The sequence below is a fragment of the Anomaloglossus baeobatrachus genome, chromosome 7, assembly GCF_048569485.1.
Source record: "Anomaloglossus baeobatrachus isolate aAnoBae1 chromosome 7, aAnoBae1.hap1, whole genome shotgun sequence".
NCBI classification, from domain to species: domain Eukaryota; kingdom Metazoa; phylum Chordata; class Amphibia; order Anura; family Aromobatidae; genus Anomaloglossus; species Anomaloglossus baeobatrachus.
Window position 1 is genome coordinate 111055300 of NC_134359.1, and position 26083 is coordinate 111081382.

General features: G+C 40.6%; 1 protein-coding gene across 2 annotated transcripts in view; it reads left to right on the plus strand.

The window, feature by feature from the left end:
• Positions 1-26083, plus strand: part of SATB2 (SATB homeobox 2) — a 288524-nt gene that overhangs the window by 35755 nt on the left and 226686 nt on the right. The gene's annotated exons all lie outside the window — the stretch shown is intronic.

The following is a 26083-nucleotide window of genomic DNA, read 5'->3' on the forward strand; positions in this document are numbered from 1 at the left end:
CTAATTTTGACTTCCATGGGTCGCTCATCTCTAATTGTGACTTCCACGGCTTGCTCATCTCCTATTGTGACTTCCACGGCTCGCTCATCTCTAATTTTGACTTCCATGGGTCGCTCATCTCTAATTGTGACTTCCACGGCTTGCTCATCTCCTATTGTGACTTCCACGGCTTGCTCATCTCCTATTGTGACTTCCACGGCTCGCTCATCTCTAATTTTGACTTCCATGGGTCGCTCATCTCTAATTGTGACTTCCACGGCTTGCTCATCTCTAATTGTGACTTCCACGGCTTGCTCATCTCCTATTGTGACTTCCACGGCTCGCTCATCTCTAATTTTGACTTCCATGGGTCGCTCATCTCTAATTGTGACTTCCATGGGTCGCTCATCTCTAATTGTGACTTCCACGGCTCGCTCATCTCTAATTGTGACTTCCACGGCTTGCTCATCTCTAATTGTGACTTCCACGGCTCGCTCATCTCTAATTGTGACTTCCACGGCTCGCTCATCTCTAATTGTGACTTCCACGGCTCGCTCATCTCCAATTTTGACTTCCATGGGTCGCTCATCTCTAATTGTGACTTCCACGGCTCGCTCATCTCCTATTGTGACTTCCATGGCTCGCTCATCTCTAATTGTGACTTCCACGGCTTGCTCATCTCATATTGTGACTTCCACGGCTCGCTCATCTCTAACTGTGACTTCCAGGGATTTGCTCATCTCTATTTGTGATCTGTTGGGGGCCGTGAGGACTGGAGTTTGGGAAACACCTTATTTCATTGATCCATACAGAAGCTTATGCAATTCTTTACTGGAAAGAAACAGTTTCTCTACATATGAAAGCAAATACAATCCATATGTTCTGCTGATGCAAGTTACGTAATTGTTCCATGTAGGTAGCGCTGCGCTGCTTATACTCTTCTTGAACACTAGTTAGCAATATGTGGGTTGGGTAAGAATATTAAATTGGGTACAAATGTTCAGTTTTATGTCATCAGTCAAGCAAGTCAATGTTTAGCCATGGGCTTGTAGCATTTGTGGTCTAAACTGGGAATCGGTCTTTACGTGGAAGCTCTGATGCGTCACAATAAGCGGTTTGCATCCATAATGCAGTAGTCTGTAGTCTGCGGTATCATTCGCACGTTCTGTGTATCTAGAAGCTTTGCCATCACATAATGCTGTTTAAATCCAAGTTATTGAGACACTTCTGAGTGCAGGTGATAGAAAGTCACTCTGTATATGGTAATAAACAATGGTCTCATATAAATAAGGGCGTAGAACCATAAAAACGTGGATGGAAGTTTTGCAATACGGAAGGATATTGCCGGCTGGAAAGTTGACTTACCTTTTATCTGATGAAAGGTGTCAAAGGGTATCTCTTCTATAGTTATTATGGGTCATGACCTTTGTATCAACACCTATATTTTACAAAAATCAGCAGATCTTGACCGTGTTTAACACAATCATTGCTGGCTTAGTACAACATGTACACAATATTGAGAATTTTATTCTATTTTTTTCAACACATTAGGAAGAACTAAAGTTCTAAAAGGGTTAAAAGACATGTGCGTTGGATAGGACTTGTGGGATTATTTGTGTGTGTCATTTATTCTACAGAGTCCCTTAATTTAGAAAGCAAGGATTACACCTCTGGAGAATAAATAATAACTGTCTTATAAATAATCACTATCTTTATAATGAAAAGGTTCTCTGTAGTTAATGGCAGCCGGGCAGAGAGAAATCTACGCCTTCTGTAGCCTAGATCCGGCAATGCTATGGATTACATGTACTCATTGTGGCCGGAGAGCTCTGCTACAATAGAAAATCCTGTAGAACTCTACACCGGGAGATTAGCACAGTCCAGGGGCTATAAATAACCGCTATTTAGGGTTTGATACTATACGTGAAGATAACAATTGGCCATTACGTGGAACATATGACCAATGTGTTAAACGACACTAAATTCTAAATATTTACATAGATTTATCCTTATTGTCAGGAAAAATGTATCACTTTCCAAGCTGGTGAAAATGACACACAGACTAATGGATTTGATACTTGTGTTAGTGTGTATATGCATGTGTGTTTGGTGCAAACAGCTGCTTAGGTATTGTAATGTATCTGTATGGTGATCCGTGCACTTTAGGAATTTGTAAACACAATGTGATATCATTCCAATATCCTCATAATATAGATACCCCCCCCCCTATAATCGATAATCAATTAAACATGTACTCCTCTAATTGCTGCCAAATGAGTTAAAATTGACTTGATGCATCACATCCATTATATAAAATGGACTTGAAAAGTACGGCCTTTGCTCCTGCCCTTCCTGTGTATGTAGAATTCATAGCATTCTGCTTTGCCCGCATGGTCTCCAACCTGGACGGAGATAATACATACACTGGGAAGTTATAAGGCTATGTGCCCACGGGAGCTCGCACCTGCGGATATATCCGCAGGTACGGCCGCAGGTTTCCCGCAGCTGATCGCCGGTACAGCGAAATAGCTGCGGTAAACCTGCGGACATTCCCGCGGATTACCTGCAGAAGTCCCGGCCTCTATCTCCATAGTGGAGAGCCAAGATTTCCGTAGGTAATTCCGCAGAAAGAATTGACATGCAATTACGTGCGGCTGCGGGACATCCGCAACATGTTCCGCAGCCGCACGTATCCGCAGCATGGACACAGCACTCCCCATGTCCCATAGGATAATACGGGGAGTGTCTGTACATGCTGAAACCTGCGGATTTATCTGGAAAATCCAGAAAATCTGCGGATTTTCCGCAGATAAATCTGCAAGTTTAATCTCACGTGGGAACATAGCCTAAGATGTCATGTAACGTATGCAGTGATCATATTCTTTATGTGTTTTTGGGTTTCCTCCGGATTCTCCAGTTTCCTCCTACACTCCAAAGACATACAGACCTTAGACTGTGAGCCCCAATGGGGACAGTGATGATGTATGTAAAGTGAAATTATTGGTGCTAGGTGCTATATAAACGAATAAATATTATTATTATTATTATTATTACTACTATTATTATTATATTTTAGGCTTAGTAACTTAGTTACCTACTGCTCCCCTGACTATTCTACTTTTTCTTTTTTTAAATCTGCCATATAGTTTGAGAAATATGAGCCTTTCTTTTTGGTGCTACTTTTTATGATCTTTGTCAAGGGGGTGTGGCTCACAGTGTAATTATGTGGAGCAGCCCAAAGACACACCCACAAATAATTCTGAGAGCCACACCCTTTTGATAAATGCCATAACAGTTAGCATTAAATAAAAAGGCCCATCTATCTGGAACCATATGGCGGTGTTAAAAAAATAAAATACTCAGGTGAGCAGCCAGCATAAAATTAGAGTAGAAAGTGGCTAAATTGGATCTGGTGACATACTCTGTAAAAGAAATCTGTCACCAGGTTTTTATTATGGAATCTGTGAGCTGCATGTTGTTAGAGCAGAGAGCCTGATTCCAGTAATCTGTCACTTACTGAACTTCTTACTGCAGTTCTGATGGAATCCCTGTTTTCTCTGCAGATGTAGCAGTGGTTAGAATGCCGAGCACTGTATAACCCCGCCCACACTGCTGATTGGTAGCTTCCTGTGTACACTTTACCTTGTCAGCAAGCTTTCAGTCACTTATGGGGCAGGGTTATACAGATTAGCTGGACTGCTGTGTGCAGATGAGACCTAGTCCTGTTGTGATAATCTCCTGCTGATAAAACACTGATTTTATTGAAAGTACAGTACACAACCTAATAAGTGACACATCCTTGGAATCAGGATCTCTGCCCCTACATCATGCTGTTCTCAAATTCAATAGCAAAAACCTGCTGACAGATTAACTAATAAAGACTTTTTATGTATTATATTAATGCTTAGGACAGGTCATCAATATATGCTCATAGTTACATAGTAATATTTGTAGTTACTTAAACGGATAAAGCACATGTGCATCAAATATAACCATTAGTCCTTACAAACCTTACCAATTACCAGTACCTAGCACAGTGTTTACATAAGAGCTTATTACTGCAAGTGGGGAAATCTGCAGGTTAATAGCATTCTGGACCTGCCCGGTGCCTGCACGGTACACCCTGCTGCCGGGAGGAAAAGAACGGTAATTGTTCCATTCTGGTTTCAGTCACAGGGGCAGCGTTAGTGCGGGTTCAGTCACTGCTTGGTGTATGGAGAGCGGCGGCTATGAGCACTCCCCCCTCCGCTGTGATTGATAGCTGGTTCAAATGCTGAGTGGCTGTCAGTCAGTGCCAGGGACACTATTACAACCGACCCTCTCCATACATAGGGTGGTGACTGAAACCACGCTGGCACCACTCCTTTGCCTAAAACCAGGACGCCAGCAGTAGATTTACAATTCTTTTGCTCCCTGCAGTGGGGTTCAATGTGAAGGTGCCAGGCAGGCTCTCAGTGCTATTAACCTGCAGATTAACCCCATATCTGCAGGTTAATTGCGTTTTTACACGTGACAGCTTCCCTTTAATTATGGCTGAGTTCAGCAGCTAAGTCCATTCAGTAAAATGTGCCTGAGTGTCTGAAGCCGAAATGCCAAGCAGAGCAGTCTCTATATGAATATTGCTATGTTGAGTTCTGCAGTAAAAGGGTCACAGTGCTTAAATGGAATCTTTCACCAGGTTTTTGCCACCTGATCTGAGAGCAGCATAACGTAGGGGCAGAGATCCTGATTCCAGAGATGTGTCACTTACTGGGCTGCTTAGTGTGGTTTTGATAAAATCACTGGTTAATCAGCAGTAGATTATATCATTAGAGGACTACTTGGCGTGCTGCCAGGTAGTCCAGCATATTCATGAGCTTTGTATAACCCCAACCACACTTCTAATTATAGTGTCCACAGAAAACTGTAAATCAGTGGTGTAGGCAGGGTTACAGAGTTTCATATTGAAATAACTGCTAGATCTGCAGCAGAGTAAACATTGATTTTATCAAAATGACAGCAAACAGCTCAGTAAGTGACACATCGCTGGAATCAGGGTTTCTTTCTCTACATTATGCTCCTCTCAGATTGAATAGCAAAAACCTGATGACAGATTCCCTTTAAGATGCTCCTTTTGTTTTTTTTTTGTTTGTTTTTTTCTTTGATTTCACATTAACATCTGCAGGCAGAATTTTCATTGTTCTGCTTTTGTTTCTTTCTTACATGAGCCGTACCTTTTTAATTTTTCTGCCCACATTTTATGATGTTTTGTTTTTTTTGCCAGATGGGTAAAATTTTCAATAGTAGCATTCATTTTACCATATATTTTATTGGAAAACAGATAAAGCCTTTACCATAGAGGTTAAATTATTCTATTTTAATAGATCAGAATTTTACAGATAAATATGTTTATTTTTATTTATTTGGTTTTAAATTAGGAATACTTTTTTTTTCATTTTCTATGGAACTTTATTTTTACTTTTTTAGTGTCCTCAGGGGACTTGAACCTACAATTGTTTGATCCTTTTTTCTGTATACTGCAATACCACAATATTGCACCATATTAACAAAATCATGAACTCTTATGGAGACAAGCCAATGGCTGAGCTTTATAGGCGTTCCAAGATGTGCAGACAGTACATGACAGGGTTAAAAGCCGCGCTGCTGTTCACAAAAGGATGATGCCCATTGCTGGACAAGTGATTTTCATTTAACGTGTTTCGGAGTGGATACTCCTTCATCAGGATATTCACAGTATGTATTGTGATCATCCTGATGAAGGAGTATCTGCTCCAAAATGCGTTGAATAAAAATCTCTTGTCCAGGAATTGGTATCAACCTTTTGTGAACAGCAGCTCGGCTTTTAACCCTCTCATCTCTACACTCTCTACTTTGACAACATGAGGGCTGCTGCAGCTGTTATACTTTTGCTCCTACATTGGTTCTGTCTCACACAACTGGACCAGTTGAGCAAGCAAGTGTTGTGGTCCTATTACACTATCTTGACAGCTAAGACCCTATTTGTGCTTATCTCTTCCATATCTAGGAGTTCCAAGATGACAGTCATGGGTGCCTCCATGGTTACGCTTTGACACCCTGTTATGTTCTGGGGACTGATGGGTGCCTCAAACAGGGTGTCGCCCATATTGCCTTAAATGCCATTGTCAAAGATTGATCTATCACCAGTTGCTGCTGTTTCTGGCAGATGTTGGCTGTACAGCACAGCTGGCACCTGCTGTGTCTGGGGCACACTTAGCTCCAGAGCCAAATCCATACACCTTCACCAGTTGTCATGATTAACCTTTGGTACTTTGTTATAATGTTGTTGGGCTGATGGGTGCCTCAAATAGGGTGTCACCTGGATTGCCTTAAATGTCAAAGATTGAGCTATCTCTGATTGCTACTGCTTGAGGCAGATGCTGGCTGTATAGCACAGCCGGCACCTGCTGTGTCTGGGGTGGACTTAGCCCCTGAGCCGAATCCATACACTCGCACTTGGTGTACATACATGTCCAAGTCATGAGGAGGTAATGGTAGAAATGAGCTGATGAAGCAAAATTCAAACTCGGCTTTCTGCTCGTTGTTTCTCAGGAAATCAGATTCGTGGAGAAGTTATTCTTCGTGAATTTAATATTCCTTATTATGTTCTGGGTCTCCCCTGATGAAGCTGGTCAATTTCTTCTGTACCCCATGGTGAGAAATTTGTGAAACGTACGTTGGGGGTCTTTCCTACTGGGGGGGTGGAATCTGATTCTTCATTATATGCTTATTCTCCCTGGGTTTTATTACCTATAATGTGGTGGCTTTTGATAATTGGCTTTGGAATCCATTCAAAGCAGTCTTTTCCACTGACTCATGCTCACCCATTTATACAATATAGGTACTCCCCTGGGTTTCCCTTTCATCTTTTTTAGATATGCACTTTATATAGGGAATTTTTTGTGGCTTATTTATTGATACCCATATACCCCCCCATTATCAAACTAGTAGTTATGACCATGAATTTTACATGTTCACTGTCCTTTTGTAATATGTATGTTTGAATTTTTCTTACTGTAAATCAAAATTGATAAAAATATTAAAACATTTGAATAAAAAGATATACTCCTTGTTCTCCTGTTTTCTATCATAATAAATGTAATATGTAAAAAAAAAATCATTATAGTCACCTCACCACTCACTTCTCCCTCCCCTCGGCCACTCACCGCCGCCCGTCTGGTCCTCACCGCATCTTCTGATCCCCTGTCACTTGCATTACATGTTTGGTCCTCTTGCACTGTGCTACGCTTCTGGGTGTCACGGCCAGTATGAAGTGTAGAAATTGGAGATGAAGGGTTAAAAGCCACGCTGCTGTCCACAAGGAAAATGATGTTGCTTGAAGGAATGATTTTATTCAACCCATTTCGGAGTCGAAAACGCCTTCATCAGGATGTTCACAGAATAGTGAATATCGTGATGAAGGAGTGCTCAACTCCGAAACGCGTTGAATAAAATCACTGTTTCCAGCACCAGCATGTTCCTTATGGACAGCAGCGTGGCTTTTAACCCTTCATTTCCAATTTCTACACTTCCCGCTGTGGGGGCTGCTGCATCTGTCATCAGTCACTTCAGGTGAGCAGGCTACTTGTCGTCCGATTTTGTTTCTCCACTGTCTTCACAGATAAGACCCTATTTGCGCTTGTCCCTTCCTAATCTATGGCCGGTATGAAGTGAGCTATCATTTCATTCCGCAATAGTTTTCTAGTAGCCAATTGGGGGTAGCCATCCACTGTGCCTATGATTTTTGCAAATGTAGCCCATTTCTTTTGTTTGTAGATAAAAGTATTGAAATGAGAAAAAAAAATAGACAAGTCAGGAAAGCCAAGTGTTTTTTTTAGGTAATATAAATATTTTGTTACTGTGATTTATCTGGAGAATACGAGATTTGTAATGATATTAATATTGGGGGTCACGAAAAACCAAGATTTTAAGCAAATAATAATTCAGATTTCCTGGATTAGATGGAAAGGGTAAAACATCAGTGTTTGTATATAATATGGGTTTGCTACTTAGTTCAGCAAAGTATCAGTGTTCAGTGCTCCAGATCATTCAAGACCCTTGTCCAGAAAACAACAAGTGCCCATTGTTATTTTTTTTGACAGTCGTCACCATGTCATCAATAAATTGGGTGGTCTGTCTCGTCCTTCTGCCATATGGCCATGTAGCTGTGACTGTGTCCTAAGCCCACTAAGGCACTTGATCCCAGGAAGATCTTATTTTTATGATTGGGACAGCTATTCTATGATCGCCGGTGGGATGTACCAGTGCCGTTCCATTTGCTGGGTACATTTTAATAGCAAACATCTGTAAATTAGAAGATGGCGACCACCCACTGCAGAACTGAAAAGGCATTGTTTAGGATTGCTTGCTTTTTAATGTGCCCATGGAATGCGATTGGCATAAATCCAAACCATTGTTCCTTTTTAACAGACCTGTTGTGGCGGCTATGTTTATCCCTTATTATATGATAACGTATTAGTGCATGTATCTTCTTTCAACAAACTCATCCAACTAAAGCAATTGATAATCTTCCGTTACATAATACTATATTTTCACCTCGGAATTAGATTTTTATAGTAAAAATATCCTTAATACTATTATAATGTAGTATAATCGCACTGATTATGCAATTTTTCTTCTGATATTAATTTGCAAAAGCGCAGTATAATTTAATTGTCTGCCTGTAAATGGTGATTGCTTGTATGTATGTCGCCAGTGATGAAAAGCACATGATACTCTGTATTTGTGCGCAGTAATGAAATCAATTTGTAATAAAAGAGTGGTGGCAATGAATCTGTGTCATTCTCAATGTGTCATTGTTCTCAGATCCAGTGTATTTGTAAACCATTGTGTTACATTCTGTTAAGAGCAAAAGTTTCTATGCCATCATTTCTATCATTTCTTGACCCCAAGTGCTGTTGTGTCACTGTTCTGGCACCCCAAGTGTTAGTATGTCACCGTTCTTGCACCCCAGCGTGAAAAGCTAAGGACACTGTCAACATGGATACAAAAGTATTGTAGAGATGAGCGGACCAGGTAGGATTCAAATTAATCTGTTTGTGCGGAAATTCAATTTGCAGCAAAGTTTTCCTCTGCTGATTGAATGTCCTTTCTAAGGCTATGTGCACACAGTGCGTTTTTCGCTGCGTTTTTGCGCGTTTTTCGGGTGCGTTTTTGGCCTCAAAACTGCATGACTTTGCTTCCCCAGCAAAGTCTATGGGTTTTCATTTTTGCTGTCCGCACACAACTTTTTTTTAGGCTGCGTTTTTGAGCTTAAAAAAAAAAATGGACATGTCAATTCTTTCCTGCGTTTTTCTGCGTTTTCCCCCCATGCAATGCATTGGAAGAACGCAGAAAACCGCAGAGATCAAAAACGCACCAAAACGCAGCCAAAAACACACCAAATCGCGGTAAAAACGCATACGTTTTTGCCGCGGGTGCGTTTTTGTGCGTTTTTAGCGGCCAAAAACGCACAAAAACACAGCGTCAAAAAAACGCAGCATGTGCACATAGCCTTATGCTCCGGAGTTTCTTTAGACTCCAGAGCATAACAAACAAAGATGTAGAAGATAAAAGAAAAAACAAAGCCTACCTTACCTCTCACCTCTCTGACCTTTGTGCTGTTCACCGTCCAGTTCTCGGCACATCTTCTTACCACTGCCACCGAGCACCAAATCTCCTGGGCCTCTTCACGCTAGGCCAGTTCTTCCAACTCTGGTGAAGCCCAGAACGTTTCTACACAAGTATGTGTAAGTTCATAATATTATGGTATCATGGTGACCTTGCGTGTGTAGGTGTGGACCATAGGTCTTGACCTAGCATGAACAGGCCCAGAAATTCAGCACTCAGCGGCAGTGATAAGAAAACGGACCAAGAATCAGACAGGGGATGGTGCAGAATGGATGGACTAGAGACATGAGCAGTAAGGTTAGTAAGTATATATATATATATATATATATATATATATATATTTATTTTTAACCTTTTGATGACCATCAAAATGGCTGCCAGCTGACCAACATGTTTCTGAATCCATACGTAAGTGATCTGATGAATGCAGTTTTTTGCAATATTTGAGTAGAGCTTAATTCCATTTGATTATATTCGCGCATCTTCACTGAGTAGTTACCTTTAGGTAATAAAATTTGACTAAGTTTCTAGTGAGCTCTCTATCAATGGAAATCTTCAAGAGGAAACTGGATGAACATATAGCTGGGATGATTTAGGAAAGCCTGCACTTGCAGGGGGTTGGAACCGATGGCCTTTGAGGTCCCTTCCAACTCTATCATTCTATGATACTTTCTATGATAAGTTTCAATCTGCAATCTTCATTCCTTTATTCATGCTCAGGTACCCCGATCGGCACTTTTCAGATCCAAGATTGAGATTTTTCTCTTCTGGGAGCATCTCTCCATGTAATACAGGCTGGATGTGAGTTCTGTGCATATCCAGGGTTCTGATTTCATGTCTCCACACAGCTCCACAACTGTACTTCCTTTTTCTATTGCTCTTTTATCACTTATCTATAGCATCTTTTCTCTCCTCTCCATAATCTTTCTCCAATGAAGCTCTGCATACAATCCTGTCCCTCCTGCTGTCTGTAGCGCTGAGAAAAGGGAGGGAGAGCCATCGGGAATTCCAAACACTCTGCAGCAGCAAAACGGTAGAACATTTTTAAAGGGAATCTGTCAGGTTCTGTATGCACCCAGAACCACGAGCAGTTGCATATTCCTAATCGCTGCCTAACGTCCCTGTATCTAGTAGCATAGATAAAGAGATCTTTAGAAAAAGTATTTCTAAAGATCCCATATGATCTGCTAATGAGGCCAGGGACTAGTCGCAAGGGCGTTGGTTCCCTTGGATCGTCGGCCCCCTTAGTATGTATGTAAGCACGCCCCTGTCGGTGTACTAACATGCTAATGAATACGCAGCATCACAGGATGATTGCTCTCACCTCTCTGCTGCCATTGCGCCTGTATTTCGGCTCAATGCGCATGATCCCGGACTTTCGGTCATGTGCACTACATAGGTTGAAGCCAGGACTCATACACCCGGTGGTCATGCGCACTATGAAGCTAGGTGTATACGCCCTCGCTTCAAACTTGTGTCGTGCGCCGAAAGTCTGGGATCATGCATGCGCAGTCGCACTGAGCCAAAATCCAGGAGTTGGACGCGATGGCAGTGGAGAGGTGAGTGCGACCATTCTCTTGACCCTGCACATTCATTAGCATGTTAGCATACCCACAGGGGCATGCTTACATACATACTAAGGGGGCCGACTAGCCAAGGGAACTAATGCCCTTGTGACTAGTCCTCAAGGTCATTAGCATAAGATAAAAGATCTTTAGAAATACATTTTCTAAAGATTCCTTTGTCTATGCTAGTGTATACAGGGAGGTTAGGCAGGGATTAGCAATATGCACCCAGAACTGCTCGTGGTTCTAGGTGCATATTGTACCTGATACGTTCCCTTTAAAGACAATTTAGAAAGTTACTTATGGTAATTTTGCATTTGGGAAATAAATAAACAATGGAAAAAATACTGTGTGATGGTGCACGTAGCCTTTAAGCATATTGGTTAATGGAAAAATTGGTGATTAAAGGAACAAAAATGTGGTTTCAAAATAAGAAAATCTGTTTCTGTGTCCATAATTTTGTTCCTTGCATTTCTTTGATAAGATTGTCAACATTGCTAAACAGAAGAGAACGGGTCTGGAAAAGATAAAGATCATATTTATCCAAAGAGAATCCTAGCATGGATTCACTGTTCCCTGCACAGCAATGTACATGAACCCTATGGGGCTCAGGGCTTTTTTGTCATTTTTTTCCCCATAAAAAAACATAAAGGGCTGGCAGGAAGAATGCAGCGTATATTGCAAGTATTTTTTTATGCCTTTAATAAGGATTTTTTTTTTATGCGGTTTTGATCCATTTTTAGGTATTCAGTCAAATTGGTAGAACACAGCAAAAACTATAAAGAAAAAACCGCAAGGTGTGAACAAACCCTACTGATTCTGTTTTGTACAGTTCTGTTGGCTGCTATATACAGTGTGACTTTTGATTGATTCACATTGGATTATGCAAATATAATTTAGATTGTAGATTAAATTAGTTCTGGACTAGAACAAGCAATGCATGGCTGTGTAATTGTACCACAAACATGAAATTTCAATTCTAACTATGTGGCTTCCATACATTATATAAGCTAATAGAGATAATCAGAGCTGGCGGCTTATTCTGTCCGATTCTCGCAAACCCAATGCTCAAAATGAGGTATTAGTCATATTAAGTGAAATAAAAAAGTAAAGTAAATGACCTGCTCCAGGCCTCATCTATTTCGGCTTCGCCGGCGTGACGTCACACCTCTTGCTTTGATCACTCCCTATTTCCATGTGGAACTGATCTGGCCACTATATAATTTTGCGAGGCTGCAGCTGCAGTGGAAGATTCATTATAAACCTTAGTCCAGGTGAGAAAAGAATTGTAGTCTACAGATATTCAGTTTAACAAGAGCAATGGAAACATTTCCTGAGGGTTTCAGAAGGGAGAGAATGAATGATCATGTAACATAAATGTACTGTAAATTGTAGCTGATGTTATGGAAACACCAGAATATGTCATCAGTTAAGGCAAATATTATGTGCAACATTGAAATACGAGTCCCATCTACATCTGATGTGATGACGGGGTATTATACCGAGGACAATGAGAGATCGGCTTCTTCTTAGCTCTTTAGCATGCATTTCTTTTTTTTTTTTACCTATTGACTTACCAAGACATTCATGATATTCTCAATATAAGGTGCTATTATTATTTTATATACAGTCATATGAAAAAGTTTGGGCACCCCTATTAATGTTAACCTTATTTCTTTATAACAATTTGGGTTTTTGCAACAGCTATTTCAGTTTCATATATCTAATAACTGATGGACTGAGTAATATTTCTGGATTGAAATGAGGTTTATTGTACTAACAGAAAATGTGCAATCCGCATTTAAACAAAATTTGACCAGTGCAAAAGTATGGGCACCTCAACATAAAAGTGACATTAATATTTTGTAGATCCTCCTTTTGCAAAAATAACAGCCTCTAGTCACTTCCTGTAGCTTTTAATGAGTTCCTGGATCCTGGATGAAGGTATATTTGACCATTCCTGTTTACAAAACAATTCCAGTTCAGTTAAGTTTGATGGTCGCCGAGCATGGACAGCCGCTTCACATCATCCCACAGATTTTCAATGATATTCAGGTCTGGGGACTGGGATGGCCATTCCACAACATTGTAATTGTTCCTCTGCATGAATGCCTGAGTAGATTTGGAGCGGTGTTTTGGATCATTGTCTTGCTGAAATATCCATCCCCTGCGTAACTTCAACTTCGTCACTGATTCTTGCACATTTTTGTCAAGAATCTGCTGATACTGAGTTGAATCCATGCGACCCTCAACTTTAACAAGATTCCCTGTGCCGGCATTGGCCACAAAGCCCCAAAGCATGATGGAACCTCCACCAAATTTTACTGTGGGTAGCAAGTGCTTTTCTTGGAATGCTGTGTTTCTTTGCCTCCATGCATAACACCTTTTTGTATGACCAAACAACTCAATCTTTGTTTCATCAGTCCACAGGACCTTCTTCCAAAATGTAACTGGCTTGTCCAAATGTGCTTTTGCATACCTCAGGCGACTCTGTTTGTGGCGTGCTTGAAGAAACGGCTTCTTTCGCATCACTCTCCCATACAGCTTCTCCTTGTGCAACGTGCGCTGTATTGTTGACCGATGCACATTGACACCATCTGCAGCAAGATGATGCTGCAGGTCTTTGGAGGTGGTCTGTGGATTGTCCTGGACTGTTATCACCATTCTTCTTCTCTGCCTTTCTGATATTTTTCTTGGCCTGCCACTTCTGGGCTTAACAAGAACTGTACCTGTGTTCTTCCATTTCCTTACTATGTTCCTCACAGTGGAAACTGACAGTTTAAATCTCTGAGACGACTTTTTGTATCCTTCCCCTGAACAACTATGTTGAATAATCTTTGTTTTCAGATCATTTGAGAGTTGTTTTGAGGAGCCAATGATGCCACTTTTCATAGGAGATTCAAATAGGAGAACAACTTGCAAGTGGCCACCTTAAATACCTTTTCTCATGATTGGATACACCTGCCTATGAAGTTCAAAGCTCAATGAGGTTACAAAACCAATTTAGTGCTTTAGTAAGTCAGTAAAAAGTAGTTAGGAGTGTTCAAATCAAGAAATTGATAAGGGTGCCCATACTTTTGCACCGGTCAAATTTTGTTTAAATGCTGATTGCACATTTTTTCTTAGTACAATAAACCTCATTTCAATCCAGAAATATTACTCAGTCCATCAGTTATTAGATATATGAAACTGAAATAGCTGTTGCAAAAACCCAAATTGTTATAAAGAAAAAAAGTTAACATTAATAGGGGTGCCCAAACTTTTTCATATGACTGTATATATACATATATATAGATATATATATATATATATATATATATATATATACTGCTCAAAAACATAAAGGGAACACTTAATCAACAAAATGGTATTTTAGTGTTCCCTTTATTTTTTTGATTTTTTGAGCATTATAGTATATATATATATATATATATATATATATATATATATATATATATATATATATATGTGTATATATATATATATATATATATATGTATATATATAACACCCTATATTGTGAAATTGTTAATATCATGAATATATATGTATATACTGTATATATACAGTACAGACCAAAGGTTTGGACACACCTAATTCAATGAGTTTTCTTTATTTTCATGACTCTGAAAATTGTAGATTCACATTGAAGGCATCAAAACTATGAATTAAAACATGTGGAATGAAATACTTAAAAAATTGTGAAACAACTGAAAATATGTCTTATATTCTAGGTTCTTAAAGTAGCCACCTTTTGCTTTGATCATTGGTTTGCACACTCTTGGCATTCTCTTGATGAGCTTCAAGAGGTAGTCACCGGAAATGGTTTTCTAACAGTCTTGAAGGAGTTCCCAGAGATGCTTAGCACTTGTTGGCCCTTTTGCCTTCACTCTGCGGTTCAGCTCACCCCAAACCATCTCGATTGGGTTCAGGTCTGGTGACTGTGGAGGCCAGGTCATCTGGCGTAGCACCCCATCACTCTAATTCTTAGTCAAATAGCCCTTACACAGCCTGGAGGTGTGCTTGGGGTCATAGTCCTGTTGAAAAATAAATGATGGTCCAACTAAACGCAAACAAGATGGAATAGCATGCAAAATGCTGTGGTAGGCATGCTGGTTCTGTATGCCTTCAATTTTGAATAATCCCCAACAGTGTCACCAGCAAATCACCCCCACATCATCACACCTCCTCCTCCATGCTTCACGGTGGGAACCAGCCATGTAGAGTCCATCCGTTTACCTTTTCAACAAAGACACGGTGGTTGGATCCAAAGATCTTAAATTTGGACTCATCAGACCAAAGCACAGATTTGCACTGGTCTAATGTCCATTCCTTGTGTTCTTTAGCCCAAACAAGTCTCTTCTGCTTGTTGTCTGTCCTTAGCAGTAGTTTCCTAGCAGCTATTTTACCATGAAGGCCTGCTGCACAAAGTCTCCTCTTAACAGTTGTTCTAGAGATGAAAGGGTGTGTCCAAACTTTTGATCTGTACTGTACATTAAAAAAGAATTCAGAGCATTACTTCAAGTCTTTTTTTCTCTAAATTAGGCTAATGTTTTTTTTCATTAAATGTATGGCTCCCAACTAGTGTTGAGCGAGTAGTTGACTATTCATACTCACTAAGCTCTTGGCGAGTACTGTCCACTACTCGCAAATTCGTTACGAGTAGTGGGCGCAATGTAAGTCAACCTGAAAGCCGTACTTTTCGTGCGAGTAGCGAATAGTACGGATTTATTTAGAGGACACCAAATGTACACTGTTATACAAGCTGTACACTGACTACTTTACATTATAGCAAATTGTCCTATCTTCAGTGTTTTGTTACACGAAAAGATATAATAAAGTATTTTAAAAAATGTGAGGGGTGTACTCAATTTTGTGATATACTATAAATTCTCATTATCCTCCCTGTTTTTTCTCACTGGCTAAATGGAATCACTGTGGAGTGGAATATATCTGACGTTGTGTGTAATATGCTTTATTCCATTGATTGTGGTTTGTCCTGGTGACAAATGGCTTTTACTACTGCAATTTATTTTTGGATTGGTAGATGGTATATGCAACTGATGCATTAGAGAAGTATTCCAACCCTCTTCTCCCCTGAGGTGGTGAGTTGCCCATCTGTCCTACTGCTCCATTCTATATGGAGTTGTTGAATATAGCCAACCATGATGATTGACTACCATTATCACTTCCATACGTAAGTAGGGCGCTTGTGCAATTGGCTGCAGTTATGCAGCTACCCTGAAGATGAGTTCACTAGTAGGTGATGAAACAAAATCTACAAGACGTCTACATGTGCAGTAAGGCCTCATGCACACACTGCAGTTTTGGATGCTTTTTTTGGTGCATTTTGTGGTGATCTTTTAGTCACCACAATCTGCATGCTTTTCCTTCTCCAGCTAAGTCTATTAGATTTCAGATTTGCTGTGCGCACGTTGCTTTTTTCTGGGCTCCATTTTGGTTGCATTTTGTGGTGACCACAATAATGCAGCAGGTTGCTTTTTCCCTGCCTTTTTCAACCATTGATGATAAAAAAACGCATAGTCAACGCATAAAATGCATAGTCAAAAAAATGTACTATTTTTGATCCTTTTTTTTTTACCACAGGGTGCCTTTTTGGTGCACTTTTGTGGTCACCACAAAAATGCTGAGTGCGGACATAGTCTTAATCTACCAGTGCTTTTGTTCTGCCAATCAAATTTCACTCTTTCATTTGTATACGCCTAATTCAAATAATCTGTTTAATATTTGAATATAAACTGTGTTTTGTTTACAAATCGTGTCAAAGCAAAGCATAAAGTCTACATGTGCAAATGCACCCATTTAATAATAGACCATTGAATGAAATTGATTAAAGAGGTTATCCACTAGTTTTACATTCATGGCCTGTCCTTAGGTGGGCTTTGCACGTTGCGACATCGCAAGCCGATGCTGCGATGTCGCACACGATAGTCCCCGCCCCTGTCGCAGGTACGATATGTTGTGATAGCTGGCGTAGCGATAATTATCGCTATGCCAGCTTCACATGCACTCACCTGCCCTGCGACCGTCGCTCTGGCCGGCGACCCGCCTCCTTCCTAAGGGGGCGGGTCGTGTGGCATCACAGTGACGTCACACGGCTGGCGGAGGAGCGGAGATGAGCAGGATGTAAATATCCCGCCCACCTCCTTCCTTCCGTATAGCCGCTGGCGGCAGGTAGGAGATGTTCCTCGCTCCTGTGGCTTCATACACAGCAATGTGTGCTGCCGCAGGAACGGGAACTACATCATACCTGTCGCGGCACCGGCATTATGGAAATGTCGGAGCCTGCACCGATGATACGATAACGACGCTTTTGCGCTCGTTAATCGTATCATCTAGGATTTACACACTACGACATCGCAAGTGACGCCGGATGTCCGTCACTTTCGATTTGACCCCACCGACATCGCACCTGCGATGTCGTAGTGTGGAAAGCCGCCCTTAGGGTCCCATCACACATAGCAACGTACCAGTGATCCCACCAGCGATCCGACCTGGCAGGGATGGCTGGTACGTCGCTACATGGTCGCTGTTGAGCTGACAATCAGACAGATCTCCACAGAGACCAGCGACCAGCCACCAGCGACCCGTGTAACGATGGCTCCCTGCAGACTCAGAACTGGCGCTCGTTGGTCTTCCGCCGTCAAACATGCTGATGCGTGCTGCACAGCAGAAGACCAACGAGCAAAAAATGGTCCTGATCATTTTGTCACGATCAGCGACCTCACAGCAGGGGCCCGTTCGCTGCTGCTTGTCACACACAGCAATATCACTGGTGAGGGCGCTGATATATCACAAAACCTGTGACGTTTCGGTGATCTCGCTAGCGATCTTGCAATGTGTGACAGGGGCTTTAGGATAGGTCATCAATGTCTGATTACCGCCACCACCGCTGATCAGCTGTTCACAGTGCCGGTGGCAACCGGAAATGATGAGTTATGGAGCTGCCCCATGTTCTAATAGCAACTGCGGCTGGGTAATGCACATTTTCCTCCTATTGATTTGAATGGGAATCTGATGTGCAGTACCCGGCGGTGGCCACTATCAGAAGACGGTGCAGCTACAGAACTCATCATTTATGCATATATGCAACTGATGCATTAGAGAAGTATTCCAACCCTCTTCTCCCCTGAGGTGGCGGCCTGCTGCCGCCGTCAACGGCTGATTGGTGGGGCTGCCGGGTGTCGGACCTCGGCCGATCACACATAGATGACCTGTCCTAAGTATAGGCCATTAAAGTAAAATTTTGGACAACCTCTTTAAGGCTGTGTCTGCACTTTGCGTTTTCACTTGATTTTCTGCAGCATTTTGAACTGCAGCGTTTTCATGCCAAAAGGCATGCGTTTTGATTTTCCTGCAAAGTTTATGGGAAAAGTGGATTTCTTGTGCGCACTTTGCAGTTCAAAACGCTGCGTTTAATTTGCATAATTTTTGGAAGAAACTCTGCGTTCAAAGAAGCAGCATGTCAATTGTTTTTGCCATTTGGGCTGCGTTTGGCTAACATTGAAGTCAATGAGAAGTTGTAAAAAGCAAGAAACATCAAAATTTCAGCGTTTTACCTGCTTTTTGGCTGCAGAAAAGATGCGTTTCTGACATCGAAATAATGGAATGATATGTCCCTTTACACACACACATAGTCCGACAATTAAATTAATGAAAAATATTAATTTACTGTTATTTTAGCGATTAATAGTATAAAACCGCTATAATTATATTAAATATAACTATTTTCGTTATAATTTAAATAATTATATTTTTTTCATTTTTTTCCCTTTTTTCATAGTGTTTGTATGTCAAAACTTTATTTAGTAGTGTCTTTGTAATCAAAACGCATCTGACTTTAAGCAATGGAAACACAGGTAAAAAGCGTTAAAAACGTGGCTAAAACGCGGTAAAAACGCACTCGTATTTACCGCGATTTTGTGGTCAAAAGCAACTTTGGCAAAAGCAATTTCTGCCAGAGGATGCGTTTAGAACTGCAACTAGGACGACGCAAAGTGCGGACATAGCCTAAGATGGGAGAAAATGTAGCTAATCCTGACAAACTGTTGCTTGATCACCCATAGTAATCTAAGGACAATCAGCCCAAACCTGCATTTACTGTAGTCAGGAAATTGTGATATATACGAGTACCTTACAGTGAATGAATATTAGTATTAGTTACAAGTTATCACTTCAAACGCATTTACAATCTGCCGGTGGCAAAGAGCAAAATTAGCCAATTCCAGAGAAGTGAGTGAGACGATAATAATAGAAATAACCTCCCCGTCATAAAGCATCGCACAAGATCTTTATTCAGGTTTTCTTTGCAGATTGAAAATGCATTTTGTCATTAAACAACAATTTATAAGAAATAACAAAATATAATACATTCTTTGTGCTTCTGTGTCATGTTCTGCAGTATGTATTGCACTAGATGTGCCTAATATTAATTGACATTTGATAAATTTGCTGCATTTTGGACTGGAGAGAGTACAAATATTTTGGCTTAAATGGAATATATTATCAGGAAAATGACCGATTGTATAAATTATGATTTTGTATTCAATATATATTTGATTTTTTGCCATTATTTTTTTTATATCACATTCTGTAGTAAAGAAGAAGAAGATCTTTTGCAATTTTCCCATTAGCCACCAGGGCTATAGTATTTTACAATCAAAATTTCTGACTTTTCAGAAACCTCATTATCATCACAGGGATGTTTGCAAAGACAGGTAATACCTCTATACACAGCTGACAATACATTCAGAAAAGATCTAAAACAGCCAGTGTGAAATATGCAAGATTGCCATGTTTAGATGCAGATGGTGATAGGAAAAAATGATTAAACTTTTTTTAAAAATACATTTAAAATTAAAGTCTGATTTAAATAGTCTGTTATTTTCTGATGACACAGCCACTTTAAATTTGTGGCTTACAGTAAGCCAGCCCAAAGATGGCTTGGAATTTTCCTTTTTTTTTTTATTTATTTTTTAGACTGCTGCGTCTCAAAGATTTGTCTGGCTTCATTCAGACATAGGCTTTTTTTTTTTTCTTGGAGGTTAAAAAATCTGACAGATTTCCATCAGTGTGCTGGATCAGATTTTCATCGGTATGTCAGTTTTCACCATTAGTGATTTTCACATTTGCCAGAGAAAAAAAAATTTGCTGTCCATAATTTTCATGAAAAAATAAATGTCTGTGAATGATTTGGATCTGTATATGGAATCAATAACATACTTATCTATAATGCATGGTCTACAAAAAAACCCCACAGATATGTGAACAGCACCATAGACTATAAGGCTGTGGGCCCACGGGACAATATACCCGCAGATTTTGCCGCGGAAAACCTGCAGATTTATCTGGATTTTCTAGATAAATCCACAGGTTTTATCAAGCACAGACACTCCCCATGTTATCCTATGGGACATGGGGAGTGTCAGTGTCCATGCTGCGGTATGTGCGGCTGCGGTATATGCTGCGGATGTCCCGCAGCTGCACGTAACTGCATGTTAATTATTCCTGTGTAAATCCCACTTCTCCACTATGGAGATAGAGGCCGGGACTTCCGCAGGTAAGTCACATGAATGTCCGCAGGTTTTCTGCAGATATTTCACTGGAATCCCGCAGCAGTGGATAGCTATGGATTCCGGGGAGCTGCTGCTGGAAACCTGCGGACATACCTATATCTGCGGGTACATTGTCCCGTGGGCACATAGCCTTAGGCTACTTTCACACATCCGGATTTTTGCTCTGCCGCACAATACGGCGTTCTGCAGAAAAACCGCAACCGGCTTTTGTAACGCCGGTTGCAGTTTTTTTTGCATAGACTTACATTAGTGCCGTATTGTGCCGCAGGGGCTTGCGTTCGGTCCGGTTTTGGCCGCATGCGGCAGATTTAGCCGATGCCGCGGCCGGATCGAACGTTCCCTGCAACGTTTTTTGCTCCGGCAAAAAACACCGCATCGCGCCGCTGCGGCGCATTTTTCAATGCATACCTATGGAGGCCGGATGCGGCGCGATGCGGAAAAAAACTCATCCGGTCGCCGCATGCGGTTTTTTCCACTGCGCATGCTCAGTAGCATACCGCAACCGGAAAAAAACGGACGGGCCGCATGTAAAAACTTATGCAACGGATGCGGTGATTTCGCCGCATCCGTTGCATAGTTTTCACAGCCGGATTGAGCCGCAGTGCTCAAACCGGATGTGTGAAAGTAGCCTTATAGGTACGTGTTCAAGCTGTGACTACGAATAGAAAATGTACATGAAAATCAGACTTCTCAACCTGACCATAAGTCCATGTCAGCCCCAAACCATGTCACATTGGCTAAGGAAAAGATAGTAGTGCATGCAGCCCAAAATTTGGGGGTGAAATAATGTATAAAACATAAGGAGCAACCAATGCTCCTAACACCTTCAATACCTTAGATCACTGCTTGGAGTCTGAATTAAATAGATATCAGGTTAATATCTCAGCATGTTTTGTGCTTTGTTATATTACTTATATTTATGATGTCATAAGAGAGTCAATCAATGTAATAATACTGCATTATGGACTTCCTCTTTGTTGTCATATTAACAATTAAACTACTTTCTCTAGGGACATAGTTGCTATGAACTCAGTGTTTATTAGCGGCATTTGTTCTTGTTACCTGAATTTTAGGTAACTCTAAATTGTGACCTCATTTGTTGTGCATGTTTTGCTGAAAGCATAATGCTATGTATATGCTTTTCTGCATACAATCGTGGCCAACAGTTACACAAATTTTGGGTTTTTTACATCGTTTGCTGATGAACTTTATAAATTTGTCAAGTTGCATTAGCTCTAGATTATTATGAAGAGCGATCAGATGAATTGCACAAAAAATTGCTATTATTCCTTGCTATTAAGCAGCTGATATCACTCTGTCATGCTGATTGAATTTTAAGTGCAGAATGGTTGCTTAAAAGGGGGCTGGTACATGAAATCATTGTGTTCTTTTGTTAACCATGGTTACCTCCAAAGAAACTTGTGTAGTCTTCATTGCTTTGCATGAAAAGGGCTTTACAGGTAAGGACATGGATACTAGAAAAATTGCAGTTAAGGGAACCTTTTATCCAAACATATAGAACTTCAAAAATAGAGCTTGACTTGCTGTGAAGAAGGCTTCAGGGCACCCAGAAAAGTCCAGCAAGTGCCAAAACCATCTGTTTAAGAGGATTCAGCTCCAGGATCAGTTTAACACCTGTGCAGAGCTTGCTGCATGCGCAGTGAAGGAAAAGATTTTGGAGGCTGTCCTGGTTCCATGAAGAGCTGCAAATAAGCCACTTCTCTAAAGTAAAAACACCAAGGACAAACTGACATTCTGCAGGATGTACAGGGATTAGACTGCGGAGAATAGGGGTAAAGTTAGTTTATCTTATAAAGCCCTTTTTAGACTGTTTGGGACATCTGGAAGAAGGATTGTCCAAAGAAGAAAAGGGGAGCACATCCGTGAGTCCTGTGTCATGCCACCAGTAAGTATCCTGAGAGCATTGGTGTCTGGAGATGCATTTCATCCAAAGGAGTGAGCTCACTCACAACTTTGCCTAAGAACTTGGCCATAAATAAAGAATGGTATCTCAACATCCTGCAAGAACAACTTGTCCCAACGATCCAACAGCAATTTGTTGATGAACAATTCCTATTCAGCAAGATGGAGAACATGTCACAAGACAAAAGTGATAACTAACTGGCTCAGTGAACAAAATATGGAAAGTAGAAGGTTGGAAATGAGGGATTTGGAGTGATGACGGTAAAATTACTAGACTAGATTCTGATTTGTCCAAATGGGTCTTGAAGAAGGGGCTAACAGATTGAGAATTTGAAGGAACTGTCAAGTTTGGTGGTGGAAGCCTGATGATATGGGGTTGTTTTGAAGCCAAAGGCGATGGATACTTGACCAGGATCAATGGTGGTCTCAATTCTGAGCTATATGTGCGTATCCTACAAAATGAGTTACTTTGTACACTTGAGTACTATGGGTATAAAACACATGATATAGTGTTCCAGCAGGACAATGACCTGAAGTATATGTTGAGATTAGTGAAAAATTATTTAATTATAATAAAGTAGAGATGCTGGATTGGCCCCCATAGACCCCAGACATCAACACAATTGAACACTTGTGGGTAGAGTTGAAAAAAGCTGTATACATACTCAAGTGAGTTGACCAGTATGCACCAACATTGGAAACATGTAGAAAAGTCCTGGGACCAGATTTCGGTCGACACATGCTTGAGTCTGATTGAGAGCATGACTAGAAGGATCAGGCAGTTTTGAAAGCCAAAGGGGGATTTACAAAATAGGTGGCCCGGTGGTTAGCATTGTTGTTTTGCAGTGCTGGGCTCCTGGGTTCAAATCCCACCAAGGATAACATCTACAAGGAGATTGCATGTTCTCCCAGTGTTTGTGTGAGTTTCTTCTGGGTTCTTTGGTTTCCTCCCAAATTCCAAAAGTCATACTGATAGGGAAGTTAGATGATCACATCTGTAAAGTGCTGTGGAATTAATAGATTTTTAGCAGCAAAACAGTAACAAGGCAGTGACATGACAAGAATCTGCTTAAGTAATCATATACTAAATAGTTACAAATCACATTTATGTATGAGATAGTCAAGATGATTGTCTATAAAATTAAAATATTCTCATGCTCAAAGCTGTAGTGGATGTTGAGATATGAAGCCTGAAAATCAAAAGTTCAGAACATTGTTACCCTTTTGCTCTCCATTGTATATTGGAGATTTTTCTGGCCTATATGCCAACTGTACACACCAAATTTAATATACATTTATGCTAAATGTTCAACCAATAACTTTTTATTATGTATACAGATTTACATAACATGAACTCAAACAAATAACACAACTAAGAAAATACAAAAATCAGTGAAACGTTAATGTTCATAAACATACTATATTACATTTTAGAAACTATGGGCTCAAGAAAAAATGTTGCCATCTTTAATATTTATAGTGTACATAGATATCATGTATAAAGTAATAATGGACCAGTACAAAATAATACAGAAATAATGTAAACACCAACACTTCATTTTTTCAAAGCACTCGGGGCTCAAAAATTGCCCTTGAATTCTCCTTCACTGGTCACCAAACAACTGAATTACAACCTAACTGACCTAAAGGGGGCTTTACTTGCAACGACATCCCTAACGAGATGTCGTTGGGGGTCACGGAATTCGTGACGCACATCTGGCCTCGTTAGCGACGTTGTTGCATGTGAAACGTACGAACGACCGCTAATGATCAAAATTACTCACCTAATCGTTGATCGTTGACACGTCGTTCTAATCCCAAATATCGTTGCTGGTGCTGGACGCAGGTTGTTTGTCGTTCCTGAGGCAGCACACATCGCTACGTGTGACACCCCAGGAACGAGGAACAACACTGTACCTGTGTCCTCCGGCAATGAGGTGGGCGTCGCTTTCTTTCGGCTGCTCTCCGCCCCTCCGCTTCTATTGGACGGCTGCCATGTGACGTCGCTGTGATGCCTTTCTAAGGGGGGCGGTTCGCCGGCCACAGCGATGTCGCTATGCAGGTACGTACGTGTGACGGGTCCTAGCGATGTTGTGCACCATGGGCAGCGATTTGCCCGTGACGCACAACCGAGGGGGGCAGGTGCTTTCACTAGCGATATCGCTGCGTGTAAAGCAGCCTTTAGGGTATATAGAGGGACATGACTTTTGCTCTGGTGTTCGGTATTTTTTAGTTTTATTAGCACTAATATCTGGTGATACACATAACTATCATTCGTGTTATTCTCTTACATGCTTGCACTGAGTTTTTATTACATATTACATAAATAAGTAACCTGCAATAATTGTATTAATTGTCCTTGTTAGATAATGCAGTGGACAGGGCTACTTCTCTAATGCTCCTTATCAGATGACATTGCTGATTTTATGGGGCTTATGTGACAAAACTGAAAAAATATTTTCCATTGATCGATGACCTGCAATTCTTCAAACATTGGCACATCTAGGACAATAGTAGCTTCTATGTAAAGTCCACAGTTAAAAAGTTTATGAAACCCAATTAAGAGGGTCGTATGCCAATATCACAATTTTGTTTTATTTGGTGCTAGAGTTTACTGTGCAGCCGGACACCGAGTCTTTTTGAGCCACTTGCCATAATGGTGAACCACATATATTAATTAGCAAAAGTATATACAAGGATGAATGCTTATTTCTGTAATCCTCCCCTTTTAATTTAAATCGTATGCGTAATGAGTAGCCAAAATTAAGCCTTTTTTCCCCCTTCACGTTTTAGGGCTTGCCGTGTAAACCTCATATGTATGTTGTTGGCCAGTAAAAATGGCCACCATGAAAAAGAATAAAGTGAAATAAAAAAAAAAAAAATAACTACAATGATGCCTTCATTGTTCAGGAACAAGGCAACATTATAGAGCTAATTCGGCTCTAAACCCATATTAAACATGATAGCTTCCTTAACTCCTTTGCTGCCAAAGGGGTCGGCGGCACATTGAAAGTCTTGCTGGCAGCCAAGTGGTTGTAACATCTATTTTTCAGCTAATGACTTTCCTGCAGATGAAAATAAAATGTCCATATAAAAAGATGATTTATTAGAAAAAGGCTGAGACATGGAGGAGACGCATTAATAGGATCCAGACACGGTCATGCAGAATCTTCCTATTTTCCTATGTTATGTATGAGAAATAAAATAAGCATTGCTTGCATATAAAAAATAAGGAGCCTTGACACGCATAGTCTGTGAGAACAGGGCTGATGTGAGGATGGAAGAACAAGGAGGTGTAACAGTGGCTGTTAAATCCTGGGAAGTTTTATGTAGCATGTATTTGGTCCCTTCTAATCTACACAGTCTTCTCTA